General features: G+C 40.8%; 1 long non-coding RNA gene and 1 other non-coding gene across 2 annotated transcripts in view; both read left to right on the top strand.

The window, feature by feature from the left end:
- Positions 1–2,086, top strand: part of LOC132539414 (uncharacterized) — a 51,154-nt gene extending 49,068 nt beyond the window's left edge. Inside the window, exon 3 of the long non-coding RNA XR_009550698.1 lies at positions 275–2,086. This is a non-coding gene — a long non-coding RNA (uncharacterized LOC132539414). The remainder of the gene's footprint in view (positions 1–274) is intronic.
- A 7,821-nt stretch (positions 2,087–9,907) lies between these two features.
- TRNAK-CUU (transfer RNA lysine (anticodon CUU)) lies at positions 9,908–9,980 on the top strand. Its single transcript has one exon. It is a non-coding gene; the product is annotated as a tRNA-Lys (tRNA).
- The last annotated feature ends 2,191 nt before the right edge of the window (positions 9,981–12,171 follow it).

Genomic DNA, 12,171 nt, shown 5'->3' with positions numbered 1-12,171 from the left:
GGGTTGCAGAAGGTAGAAGGTCTGGCTTCTGTAATTGCTTCCCCGCTGAACATGGGCGTTGACTGGTCGGTCGCTCTTATTTCCTATTGTACCTCGTCATTGGTGTTTAGTCTTAGCTCTAGCCACAGGATAAGGTATATATATATTCTCTCTCTCTTTTGGATAAAGACAGAGAGAAATTGTAGAGGACATGGGGAGATAAGGGAGAAAGAAAGAAAGAAAGAAAGAGAACCACCTGCATTGCTTCACTTCTCATGAAGCTTCTCCTCTGCAGGTGGATACCAGAAGAGCTGAAGTCCATGAACATGATAATGTGATAAGCCTTTCTATGGCCAGAAAGGCTTCCATTATGATGAGCGATTAGATATTTATTTGACAGATGACCTGATTTCTATTTTTCCTACATAGGACCTTGTGACAAATATTTTATTTACAAATTGTTCCTTTGGCACAACTCCACATGTTTTGTTTTGTTTTTTCTCCTTCACCCTGAGTCCTTTATCTATTCATTTATAATGAACTGATATTTTAATATTTCTTTTCTTACATACCACAGATGATTTTGATGTTGAGTTTAAGGTAAAGAACAAGCAATATAAATAAGAAAAGGCAATGCCTCGTATGTATTTTTTTAGAAAAGCTCTAACTTCATCATGATTTAAATATTTCATCAAACCAACAATTAATTAAAGGTTCCACCTTCATCAGTTAATATGTAAAATTTATAATCTACTAAAAAAACCAAATAATCAAATTTCTCAAATCCCCCAGATCAGTTTTTGTCACAATGTTTCTCATCTCAGAAGAGTCAGTAGTTCGAGTTCACAAAGAGGTTACATTCAGATTGTTATTTTCCCATTCATCTCTGTGCCTCTGCTTCTAAAAACTTGTTTCACCCACAGGAATTCTTTGGTCTTATTAATGTTTATCTTAATCTCCCAACACAGCCCGAGAGTCATATATAGCCTCCTTTTCTGCCACTGCCTGCTTCTACTCATAAAATAAAATAAAATAAAATAAAATAAAATAAAACCCTGACATCATGTCTTGCCATTATTCCTCTTTTTGGTGTTCTGTAACTGCTTAATTTTAGTATTTTTCCTAAGCAAGCAAAGTCAATTAAAAAAAATTGCAACCAAGTGACTTTGAGAAAGGTGTGTGAAAGGTATAGTGCAAATAACACTCATATATAAATAGTCCCTTTCTATAGTTACTGTTATCTTAAATTGATATGTAACTTCTGAGATGTTATCATTAAAATCTGAGCAAATTTGTAAATATAATATCTTTGGGTATTTGCATTATTTTATAACACTATAACACTTTTCTTATTCAGTTAACAGTAGTGTTGACAAAGCCTGAAGGAGCTTGTTTTGAGGGTTCCCAGATTCTCTAGGTCAGAGGCAACTAAAGATAAAAATTCCCCATTTGGGGATGATCTCACTCTCAGGCAGAAGTTGAAAAACAAGATCAGAAGAGAAAACACAAGTAGAACCTGGACTGGAGTTGGTGTATTGCACCAAACCAAAAGACTCTGGGGTGGGTGGGGGGGAAGAGTACAGGTCCAAAAAGGATGACAAAGGACCTAGTGGGGGTTGTATTGTTGTGTGGAAAACTGAGAAATGTTATGCATGTACAAACTATTGTATTTACTGTCAAATGTAAAACATTAATCCCCCAATAAAGAAATAAAAAAAAATCCCCATTTGTTGTTCTTAGAAACCACCAAGAAGATGCTGGGCTTTAATTTTTGACCCATATGTACTTACAACTGTGTTTAACACCAGCAGATAAAATTGAAATGGGTGCTATCATGATCCCAACCATACTTCCCGGGACAGACAACCCCACCAATGTGTCTTGGACCCTGGCGTCCCCAGAGCCCCTCCCCACTAGAGAAAGAGAGAGGCAGGCCAGTAGTATGGATCGACCTGCCAATGCCCATGTTTAGCGGGGAAGTAATTACAGAAGCCAGACCTTCCACCTTCTGTACCCCATAATGACCCTGGGTCCATACTCCCAGAGGGATAAAGAATAGGAAAGCTATCAGGGGAGGGGATGGGATACAGAGTTCTGGTGGTGGGAATTGTACCCCTCTTATGCTATGGTCTTATCTATGCACCCCTCTTATCTATGGTCAGTGTTTTCATTTATAAATACAAATTATAAAAAAAAAACATTGAAATGGGTAGCTGTTAGAAAATATGTATGTGTATATATATACATACACACACATATATATATATATTCTAATAGACTATATATATGATCATAATGTGTTTGTCATGTACACATACTCACATGTATGAGTATATATGTGTGTGTGTGCAAATATATATCCTGTGATATGTCTCAATCTTTGGCTCTTCTTTCTTACTATAATTAATTCACCATAGTTGTTTGGTCTTAGATAGCTCTAGACATAGGCTGCAGGTCTTATAACTATATTAAGGTCTATAAAGTGATATTTATTTTTCTTCATACCCACCACATGGCATTGTGGTGTGTGTCACAGCTGGGTGAGCACAAGCAGTCAGGGCGATGGGGCCCCAATAACAGTCATGATTCTCCTTTCTCTTTCTGCATCTTCTGTAAATAAAAGCTGAGTGACTCAGCAAGGTTAAGCAGAGAATTATAGGGAAAAAAGGAATGACTAACAAAATTTCCTGGTCTCTTTCCCGAATTCTGCAATTCTTGTTTTAGCTTTTTTTTTGGGGGGGGGGGGTTTAAAGACAGAGAAGTTGAAAGGGAAGATGGAGGGGGGGAAAACGGAGACATCTACAGTACTGTTTCAACACATTTGAAGCTTTCCTCTTGCACGTGGGGGCAAATTCTGGAATCTTTGAATTATCATTATTATTATTGTTATTATTATTACCACCAAGACTATGCTTGGGGCTTGATGCCGGCACTCTGAATCCACTATTCCCAGTGGCCAGTTTTCTTTCTTTTGATTTTATTTGATAGAACAGAGAGAAATTGCAAGGGGATGGAGATATGGAAAGGGAGAGATAGACATTTGCAGACTGGAAACTTGAACCCATGTCTTTGCACATGGTAATGTGTGTGTTCAACCAGGTACCTCTGAATAACATAATCTATTTTACACACTCCATTTTTTAAAAAATATTTTATTTATTTATTTATTAATGAGAAAGATAGGAGGAGAGAGAAAGAACCAGACATCACTTTGGCACATGTGCTACTGGGGATCGAACTCAGGACCTCAAGAGTACAAGCTTTGTACCTTAAAAGTACAAAGCTTTATCACTGCGTCACCTCCTGGACCACTATACAATCCCTTTTCTTGGCTCAGGAAAACATAGCTGAGGGGAAAAACAAAAGTCCTTTGCTCTCAATATCATGTTAAGAATTTGGAATAAAAGTATTTTTTTAAAAATTTTTTTCCCTCTTGTTGCCTTTGTTATTTATCATCGTTGTTGTTATTGTCATCATTGTTGGATAGGACAGAGAGAAATAGAGAGAGGAGGGGAAGACAGAGAGGGGAGAGAAAGATAGACACCTGCAGACCTGCTTTACCGCCTGCAGGTGGGGAGCTGGGGGCTTGAACCAGGGTCCCTATGCTGGTCTTTACCTTTGTGCCATGTGTGCTTAACCTGCTGCGCCACTGCCCAGCTCCCTGGAATAAGTCTTTATTACTTAATATTTGAGAAGTACTGGGATATTTTTGTGGTGATGAATATTCATGAAGAAAGTAACAGTTCTAGTCCTAGTGGAGCTGAGTCAGAGCTTTTTGTTTTCTAGCTTTTTTTTTTTTGTTGTTGGAATTTAGATGATCTTCTTAACTTACCATGACTCAGCCCACACTTGTGTCCCTTTGCATTGCTTAATTCTTTTTTCAATAATGCTTATTATAATATGACACTCTTAGTCCCCTCATGTATTAAAAAATTTAACATTTATCCCCCAAGGAAAATATTCTGTGGCTCTATAAAATAGTGACTCACATAAAGTTACCTTCTAAAAGATAATTGCTCACTGACCGAGTCCATGGATGAATAAATATTTGCACAATGGGCTGCATTACTGGCTGAGTGTTACATACATCGTTATTGTGGTTACTATTATTGTTGTTATTGAACTTCCCCTGCGGCTACAGACAGACTATGACCCACATAGTCAATGACTGCCACATCTCCAGATTCAAAAGAGGTCTCGAAACTTTACATCAGGCTCAACCTGACGCTGTTGACTGGCTAAGGAAGAAGGGCAAACGCTAGAAGAAGAATTGATGTTGTTGTTATTGGATAAGACAGAGAGAAATGGAGAGGGGGGTAGACAGAGAGGGAGAGAGAAAGATAGACACCTTCAGACCTGCTTCACCTCTTGTGAAGAGATCCCCATCCCCTGCAGGTGGGGAGCTGGGGGCTTGAACTGTGATCCTTGTGCTGGTCCTTGCACTTTGCACAATGTGCGCTTAGCCGGCTGTACTACCTCCCCACCTGCAGGAAGTAAATTTTTGACTTTTTAAAAATATTTGTCAAAATCAGTATCATAGAGCTTCTAACTTCTTTTCCCTACATTTTGATGTTTTTCAAATGTGAGTATTTATTTAGACTGTATATTATATTTGTAGCAACTTGTAAAGGCTTTCTCTGACATTTTTTTTATTTGATTTTATTCATATTGCAGTTAACTGATTTTCCAGACAAAGTTGGTATACAATATAAGGGAAATTTATATATGACATTTAGTTTGACAGAAGGCTGCTTTTCCTTCCTGGGTATATTTTGACTTACAACTTTCAAAAAAGTGTACAAATGTTTGCCCCATTAACATTCAGGCATGGGGGGTAAGAACTGAACCTGGAGTCTCTAAAAAAGCAAGTATGGCTCTCCCTTTTGGAATCACCCATGTTTGCTCTAATATATGACTTTAAAAAATTCATTTGAGGGTGTCCGGCTGTAGCGCAGCGGGTTAAGCGCAGGTGGCGCAAAGCACAAGGACCGGCATAAGGATCCCGGTTCGAGCCCCGGCTCCCCACCTGCAGGGGAGTCGCTTCACAGGCGGTGAAGCAGGTCTGCAGGTGTCTATCTTTCTCTCCTCCTCTCTGTTTTCCCCTCCTCTCTCCATTTCTCTCTGTCCTATCCAACAACGACAACAACAATAATAACTACAACAATAAAACAACAAGGACAACAAAAGGGAATAAATAAAATAAAAAAAATATATATAAAAAAAGAAAATGATGACTAGTGAGGAACAAAATATTAAAAAAAAACTCATTTGAGTTTTTAAAAATATTTATTTATCCATTCCCTTTTGTTGCCCTTGTTTTATTGTTGTAGTTATTATTGTTGTCGTTGTTGTTGGACAGGACAGAAAGAAATTGAGAGAGGAGGGGAAGACAGAGAGGGGGAGAGAAAGATAGATACCTGCAGACCTGCTTTACCGCCTGTGAAGCGACTCTTCTGCAGGTGGGGAGCCGGGGGCTCAAACTGGGATCCTTACGCTGGTCCTTGCGCTTTATGCCACCTGCGCGTAACCCGCTGCGCTACCGCCCAACTTCCCCCCTTTTTTATATAGAAATAGAGATATATTGACAGTGAAAGGAAGCTAAGGAGAGAAACAGGCACCTGCAGCACTGCTACACTGCTTATGAAGCTTCCCCCTTGCAGTTGGGAATCAGAGGTTGAACCTGGGTCCTTCCACACTGTAATGTGTGCAATAAACCAAGAGTGACACCGCCTGCCCCCCATTTAATTTTTAAGTTAAATATTAGGTAAATGTAATGATATCTGAGGAATACCCATTTTTGTAGCAATTAATCTAATCAGATGCATTCTACTATATGTCCACAAGGCGGCAGCAAAACACCGTTGCAAGCATCTGGACAATTGACACTGCTTAGTTTCCTTTGGGATATAAATTTAGTAAATCATTTAAGGTACAGATACAGTTTGTATGAGGTGTCATGCCATTCTATTTCATACTTTTTTATTGATTCTTTATTTCTAGAGTTAGAGAGAGGTTTGGAACTTAGCTTGAATACTTGATATCTGAATGTTCGCTACATTTGTGTTACAAAAAGTACCGAGTGTTTCTCTTTCTCTCTTCCTCTCTACCTCATCCACTGTCTTTATTGAAAACTTGTCTCTTGGGAGTCGGGCGGTAGCGCAGCGGGCTAAGCTCACATGGCACGAAGTGCAAGGACTGGCGTAAGGATCTTCATTGGAGCCCCCACCTGCAGGGGAATTGCTTCACAGGTGGTAAAACAGTTCTGCAGGTGTCTTTCTCTCCCCTTCTCTGTCTTCCCCTCCTTTCTCCATTTCTCTCTGTCCTATCTAACAACGACAACATCAATAACAACAACAATAAAAAACAACAGGGACAACAAAAGGGAAAATTAAAAAAAAACTGTCTCTTATGTAATAAGCAAATGACATTTAATTACAGAGAGAAATAGAGTGGCAAGAACATGGATGAGGAAACTGCATAGGAAGTATTGGGGATGGAAGTGTGATCTCTATTTTTAGGATTTGGGAGGTCTTCCTGGGGATGCGCAGGCTCTGATACAAAGTTGCAAGAATGCAATAGTGGTCTGAGGAAGTCTAACTGGGAGTGTTTACTCCTGCCATGCCATTGTGTCACCTAGAATCCCTTGTCTGCTCTGCATAAGGAAAGCAGTGTTGGCTCTTTTCCTGGCTCATGAAAATTCCGGCGTTTAATTGAATTTTCCAAAAGAAAATATTTGATTGTTTAGCATTAGAGGGCTGGAAATTCATATTAGAGACTCAAATCCAGGTACAGCGGTAGGGAGGTGGGGTGGGAGCTGAGGCTATACTATTTGTTGTGTTATCTTTCTCTCTTGTTTTTTAATTAATTTTGTTTTTGTTTTAACAAAAGAGTGATACAGAGAGAAGACAAAAATACTGCTTAGATCTAGTCTATGGTGGTGTTAGGGATTGAACCTGGGACCTTGGAGCTTCAGGCATAAAAGTCTTTTGCATAACCACTATACTATCTTCCTTCTCAGCTATGTTGCTCTTTTTAAAATCTATTTCACTCTGTTGATCTGTGTGTCAGTCCTGCTGACAATGTGTAAATGAACTTTTAAAAGTAGTCATGGAAAATGGGAACTGTGTGGAATTGTACCCCTTCTACCCTATGGTTTTCTTAAGTTATCCTTTCTTAAATAAAAAATAAATTAAAAAAAAAGAAAAGAACATGAAGAAGGGAGATCGGGTGGTAGCTCAGTGGGTTAAGCGCACATGGCACAAAGCACAAGGACCGGAGTAAGTATCCAGGGTCACTTGGGGGGGGGGTCACCTCACAAGTGAAGAAGCAAGTCTGCAAGTGTCTATCTTTACCCCTCACTGTTTCCCCTCCTCTCTCCATTTCTCTCTGTCCTGTCCAACAGTGACATCAATGACAACAATCTTCTTCTTCTTCTAGCATTTGCCCTTCTTCCGTAGCCAGTCAACAATAATAACCACAACAATGCTAAAACAAGTGTTGTTACCCTATATACATTTTACACAATTTTAAAGCAGCTTATTTCCCTTCATGCTGCTGGTTTTTTTATAGACTGATCCTGAGTAATTCATAGACTTTACAGACTGTTGCCTTGAGGACTATACAATGCCAAATAGCCCCTCTGTTTGGTGGGTCATGCCCTCCCGCCTCCCCCTCTTTATGTACCCTTGCCCTTCCCCCACCCCAAGCAGGGAATGTTCCTTTACACACCAATCCTTCCCTTCACACCACACTGGCTTTTAATACTCCCCTACTTGTCCCTTCCTGTTTTGTTATATCATTTAGGCTTATGCCCAAAAGGCTTCTGCTCCATGATAGTCTTTTACAGACTTTGTACATCTTATGCTATTACTAGATAGAAAGATAGAAAAGATGTAGAGATGTGAAGAGATGGTTGAGCAGGCTGCGCTTAAACCTATGAGATGAGTCTCTCCAGGTAAGTCTCTCTCTCTAAAGAGGGGTTGAGCACAGGAGGACGCATAAATCTCACAAGGTTGGCAGTCATTTAAGCCTTCCCTCCTCCACAAAAAGTCCTACATCTTCCCACCTGAGCACGGCATTCCTTAAAAACATTTAAGCCTGCTCCATTCCATTTTTCTTTACTGTGTCCATTTAGATATAAAGGGATAGGAGGAGATGTTGCTGAGGAGTTATTCTGATGCAGTCTCCGCCCCCAGGGGGCTTTTTATAGGGCGACAACCAGGGGTGACGTGTAGGGCCAGGATTGGTTGAAGGGGGCACTGCTAGGATTTCGCGGGGGCGTAGTAAAACCTGGGGGCGGAAACCATAGGGTAGAAGGGGTACAATTCCACACAGTTCCCATTTAGTTGATTTTGGAATGTGAATTGCAAAAAATCATCTAGGGCACTGATACACTTTTATTGTTTAATATTGCAGAACTGACTGTATATTCATTTACAATTCTTTCCTAGAGCTAGATTAGGTGAGGGAAACAGTTTGAGGTGAAATACTAGGCTTATTCGTGAAACTCGTGGTTTCATTCTCTGCAAACATAGGTGCTGAAGTGTCCCTCTGGATTCTCTCTCTTTGTAATTCTATCATAACTCTAAGTCCTGAAAAGTCTATTTCCATGGTAATAAACTGATATTATTTATTCATTCATTTTTAAAAGTGCTTAAGTTAATATCCGTAGGCTTACCGTGAGGTGGTGAACCTGTTAACATTCAGTCATGATGTAGTGGAGTTGAACTGCCATGGTGTCACTGTCCTGTATTCTCAATTATTATTATTATATTTTAATTTACTGGTATATTTAATTATATAGGAAGATACTCCATGTTGGAATTAAACTCGGTCCAGATGCATTCTGCTGCGTGTCCACAAGGCGGCAGTAAAACACCAGGGTAGAGGCTGCTGATAACCATCCTCTGGACAATGAAAAGCCAGGCTGTACTTTTTTATTTTAATTTTGATATGTGAATTTCACAAATCATTCAAAGTATTGATATTTATTTGGGTTTACTGAGCCATTTAACTTTTTATATTTATTTAATGACCTTTGCTTTCTTGAACTAGAGAACAGTCTGGGTATTAGCTATTTATTATTCAAGAGCACAGGGCTTGATGGAAAAATCTGCTTTTATTCCTGCTACCAAAGGTGCTGAGTGATTCTCAAGTCAGTCTCTCCCTCTCATTCTCTTACTCTCTTTATTCTAAAAATGATCTTCTCTTCTGGTATCAACAGGTATCATTTAATTATAAGAGAGATCATGTCAGAGAGAACATGGTTGATTAAACTGCACTGGAGTTTATAGCGATGGAACAGCAAGCCCCATTTTCAGTAGCTGAGAGCTCTTCCTGGAGATGCCACAGGCTCAGATACAAAGTTTCAAGAATTCAGTAGTGGCCTGGGGCTGTCTTACTCTCAGTCAGTCTTTGTGTGAGAAAATGGAATTCCCCAAATTTAGACTAGTCCATTAAAGTAGAAAAGGTGTCCTAGAAACTAGATAAGATGAAATACACTTGTTGGGAACATGTGTAAGCCTGATAGAGCTTAGGGAGAACCACCCCCATCTTTGGATGGAGGTCTGAGAAGATAACCTCTTGGTAAGTCTCTCTCAACCGAGGTGAGCATAAGGGGGGAAACTCAGACTTTGTTGTAGAGCCAGATGTTGTAGTACGCGGGCCGCAGAGAAGAGAGAGAGAGGGTCCGGAGCGATGAGGAAACACAAATCTTTATTCGCGCTGGCGTGGAGCCGGGCGTGGAATGCGAGTGCATAGTGGGCCACTTTTGGTAAGCAGAACTGGTGCTGCGAAATGAACCGAACGCCGGGTTAAGGCACCCTATGCCGACGCTCATTGCAGTTTTATCCAGTAAAGTGAATGATTAGAGGTCTTGGGGCCGAAACGATCTCACCTATTCTCAAACTTTAAGAAGTAAGGGTAAGAAGCCTGGCTAGCTCAGTCGGTAGAGCATGAGACTCTTAATCTCGGGGTCGTGGGTTCGAGCCCCACGTTGGGCGCCAGATGTTGTAGAGCCAGATGTTGTAGTGCGTGGGCCGCAGAGAAGAGAGAGAGAGGGTCTGGAGTGAAGAGGAAACACAAATCTTTATTCGCTCTGGCACCTCAGAGTTGGGTGTTAGAGAAGCAGGTTGGGCCACATGGAGGTAGAGAAAATGGCCACCTCACGCAGTAACCTTTCCTGCGTCTGAACACCAGAGTGGAGCGCAGGCAAGAGAGAGGTGCGGAAAATGAAGGGTTTTTATAGGAGTAGCTTTCGTGAGAATGGGAAGGGGGAGGAGTAACCATAGCACTCCAGGATAGGATGATAACTCTCGTGAGAATGGGAGGGGGGAGGAGTAACCAGAGCACTCCAGATATCGCAGGGATATAGACAATGTCCTGAGGGCACAACATGACTGAACAGGCACTCTGAGAATGTCCCAACTCTCCAGGGAACTAGCAGTAGCCTGAGGGGACAACATGGCAGATGTGACTGCATTGGCACTATTTCCCAGCAAGACTTGGTTCTTTCCTTCTTGACTCTCAGGCCCACAGATACCACAGTACTTCCCTCCATTAACTGCAGGCCACATGGCCGCAGATTCACTCATTCAAAGTCACCTTCTGATCACAGAAGAACACACCTTATCACACACTTCATCACACACCTCAGACCCCAGACAAGAGAAATTCCAAACTATATGGCTTTTGATATTCATCTTCTTTCTGTCTCACCCTAATGGGTTTAACCCCTATGCTTCTCTCAAATACCTTTGGATAATTAAGTTGCTTGTGTTATGGAGAATAACTGTCTTGTATCTCATCAATTCCTGTCATACCAGCCCCCTACCTTAGGGGCATGCTGACTACTAAGAAACCTGTAATTTCTGTCATATTTCAACAATAATTACCTCCATTGCTTTTCTATTTAACTCATGTCAATTTTGCTCAAGGACTCAGATTCTAGATTCACGCTGAGTCCCCTGGTGTCTTTTACTTCGTGTCACCCCTGTAGTGAGCGAGAAAGAACCAGCCCATTACCTTTCCCCTGGAGGACACCCTGCCGGAGAAGGAGAGAGACACCCCAAAATCTGGCGCCCATAGCGTGGGGCAGAATTTCCCGACCCCAAGCACCTGGTTGAAAAAAATGCTGGCCCAACCATAGAGGATCGGGACCGTGACTCCAGGAAATCAAGAAGCAGTACCAAAGTACATGGGAAGGTAACCCCAAGGCTCTCGTTTGAGTCCCTGTGATCTTTCTCTCCTTTTCCCTATCCTTCAAGCTCAAGGGAAGCTCATGGAGTGGATGCAGAGAAGGAACCTCAGCAAATCAGAACCCTGGCCAGGCTCTGAGAAACTGAGTGTCCTTCCCCTGTTTAATTTTAAACGAGTCTGACCTAATTTTTTCCTCTCCCACTTTTGTTCTATTTTGTTCTCCCCATTTTGTTCTATACCCTCTCCTAATTTCTGAGTCAATCAGACATTAAAGTGGACCTAGGCATGGTCTTAAAACTGCTATTTACTGCTTAAAAGGAAAACGCAAAAGATAAAGCTTTTTTGTGACAGCCAGAGCCCTCAGAAAACGTTAAACCAATTCTGAGTGAGATATTATCTTTAAAGAAAGAAAGAAATCAATCAAACAAGACATTCTCTTTAACTTAAAGGTTATGAGAGAACCAGCACACACTTTTGATAGAAATTTAATGATTTGTTTCTTTAAAAATCTAAAATGTTCCTTAGCCCAGAAAAGAAACTTCCAAAATTTTTTTTCTCGGGTGGTGGTAAACTAAGCCCGCCTGTTCCATCCGTGCAGCCAATCACATCACAGAGCTCCTGCTCCACAGATTGGCAAAGACTGCAGTCAATCATTCCTCTAGCCACACCCACCCCTCCTGGGGTCGGGGTGGGGGGGGGAGTGGCTGTGAGCTAAGGAAAAAAAATTTTTTTCACCAAGAATGTCTGTTTTAAATTTGTGTGCTAACTTTGTTTTCACTAATGTGTGTTAACCCTCTGAAATAACTAGATTTTGTTTTAAGCTTTAAATAAGATTTAGTTAAGCTGAATGTGATTTTAAAGATCCTGACTTGTAGATTTGGCACACCTTTACCAGACTAAAATATAAGACAGTTTCATCCTTCTGATAGCTAATATCAGCATCAGTTCATTAGTTAGAGATTTTCTGAGATCTCTAGGCGTGGTGAGATGCCTCTG

This window comes from Erinaceus europaeus, chromosome 7, assembly GCF_950295315.1.
Source record: "Erinaceus europaeus chromosome 7, mEriEur2.1, whole genome shotgun sequence".
Lineage (NCBI taxonomy): Eukaryota > Metazoa > Chordata > Mammalia > Eulipotyphla > Erinaceidae > Erinaceus > Erinaceus europaeus.
Note: the sequence above shows the minus strand (reverse complement) of the source record. Positions and strands in the feature narration are given on the sequence as shown.